The following is a 2,440-nucleotide window of genomic DNA, read 5'->3' as shown; positions in this document are numbered from 1 at the left end:
TCATAACAATTATTCTGCGCTAGATTGTGGGCAGATTCTGATGTAAATAATATGCTGTGTTCATGTAGAGATTTTGAGTATCCAAAGTAATAAGCCTGTGGTCCTAAAACCAATACCTTACTTATATTGAGTGACAAATACAACTTCATGTAAGTACAGAAGTTTTCCTTGTATCTTTTTAACATATATTTTTATTATAAATACTGTACAGAGTGGTTACATTTACATAAGTAAGGTAATGAGTACATTTCTTATTGAGCATTGTTACCCCCTCCTTTGTTTTTCCCCTACCATCCCTTCCCTTCACACCTCTCCACCTCCCCCCTTCACCCATCCTCTGTTAGAATGTCTTGTATATTTCATTGTTACAATGGGTCAACCAGTATCCTTTCCTTATATCTTAAATGAAGAAATGCTGGCTTGATTTATGCTGATTCTACTTGTGTAGACACATATAAAATCACTGCCCAAGTCCAAGAGCACATAAATGAAATGCCATCATTTTTTCGTCAGTTGGTATAATTGTGTTCTACACATTTATTGACAGGTTACAAATTATTCTCAAACTTTAAAACATTAAAAATACTTTCTTTTTTTCTTATTTTCTTTGCCAGCTAATCAGCAAGACCTCAGTCAGCATTTCTCACCTAGGAATTTTCACATGGGTTAGTTAAATGTATATGTAGAGTCCAGTTTTCTGAGGACTCATTCATCTGCCTAGGAATTCATGCTGGTTGTTGGAAAAAGAGCTCAAGTAAGGATGCTATTTAAAGCCTTATACCTTTACTCTTTACCAGGGTATTCTCCTGCTACATTGGTTGCTGAGAATGTCTACAAGAGTAAGCATTCCATGAGGAGCAGGGAGACACCATATGACTTATACTTACTGATGTTTCCAAGTCACTTGTTATCACTTGTACTGCATTTTGAAAGTCAAATCTCTCTAACACTACCAGTTTTAAGAGATAAGAGGAGTGGAAAATCAACTCTTAGGGACAAATACATCTTCAACATGTATTGTTCCAAGTATTCCTTTTAAGGCATATTCAACAACTGGTGAAACTTGTGTTGGCTGTAATTATGTGTCTTTCTCCATGTGTGCATGTATACATGAGAATATGTATGTGTGTGAATAGTAACATACATGTGTACATTATGGCTTATATCATCATTTATTCCTTGCTAACAAATAAAGTAAGGAATCACTAAAGTTTTAACAGAAACTGTGTAGTTAAAGTTGTAACTCTTCACTCTGCTTCTTTACACAAAGACTTTGCAACTTCTCATTAATAAAGTTTCCATAAACTCTAAAATGTACATACTTAGTACTTAATGTCTGCTATCATAAATCTTAAATACTTTACAGAAAAGTTTTATACCTGCCAAACAGTCCTATTTTTGGCATATATAAGCAAAATCCCAAAATTAAGCATATTTAAAACATTAAAACTTTTAACAAACCTTAACACTTGCTGCAATGTTCATTTCGACAGGTGCCTTGTATAGAATAATTGAATTTCTCCTCCTCCAAATCTCTTGAACTACAAATATCTGGAATTATTTTGTTTTTGGCATGTCTATCTTGATTTTATTCTTTAATGTGTGCTTATGTAAGAAATACATGATTCTATAATTTCACAACAATTCTTTTGAACTTACTTTTTGTTGAATTGCCTAGCTTAATAAAATCAATTAAAAGTTATACTTTATATATAAAAACTGTTCTGTGCTCAATTTAGCATCACATACACTAACATTGGAACCATACAGAGAAGATTAGCATGCACGCTGGGCAAGGATGACATGCAAACTCTTGGAGCGTTTCATATTTTTACAGCAACAGATGCTGAAACGTATGTGGCCACAAGGGAACCGTACCGCATTCTTGGTGGGAGTGTAAACTTGTTCAACTACTTTGGAAAGCAGTATGGAGGTGCCTCAGAAGACTCCATATAAAACTCCCCTATAATACAGTAATCCCACTTTTGGGGATTTGTCCAAATGATCATAAAAAAGACCATACTACAACTACCAGCACAACTATGGTTATTGCAACATTATTTATGATAGCTAAGATATGGAACCAAAACAGATGCCCCCATTAGATGAATGGATCAAGAAAATGTGTTATATATACACAATGGAATTCTTTGCCTCCATCAGAAAGAATGACATCGCCCAAATTGTTAGGAAATGGAAAGACTTGAAAAAAAATTATTGAGTGAAGTAAGCCAAGTCCAAAGAAATATAGGTCCCATGATTTCCCTTATTTTCAATAACGAATGTATGTCTGGGATAAGCAGAAAATTCAAAAGATATGTGCATATAACCAGATAAGTTGATGTTAAAGAAATTGAACCCCAAGATAGGAACACAAGTGGTTTTTTGTTTCTTGCTATTGTTTATAACGTACTTATAATGTGTGATGTCATTTTTTTTG

General features: G+C 33.9%; 1 non-coding gene across 1 annotated transcript; it reads left to right on the top strand.

The window, feature by feature from the left end:
- The first annotated feature begins 1,726 nt into the window (after positions 1-1,726).
- On the top strand, positions 1,727-1,833 carry LOC138834559 (U6 spliceosomal RNA). Its single transcript, XR_011374187.1, has one exon. It is a non-coding gene; the product is annotated as a U6 spliceosomal RNA (small nuclear RNA).
- The last annotated feature ends 607 nt before the right edge of the window (positions 1,834-2,440 follow it).

Source organism: Dipodomys merriami, unplaced genomic scaffold (assembly GCF_024711535.1).
Source record: "Dipodomys merriami isolate MVZ:Mamm:240054 unplaced genomic scaffold, mDipMer1.0.p SCAF_219, whole genome shotgun sequence".
Lineage (NCBI taxonomy): Eukaryota > Metazoa > Chordata > Mammalia > Rodentia > Heteromyidae > Dipodomys > Dipodomys merriami.
This window is presented reverse-complemented; position numbering and strand designations above follow the sequence as displayed.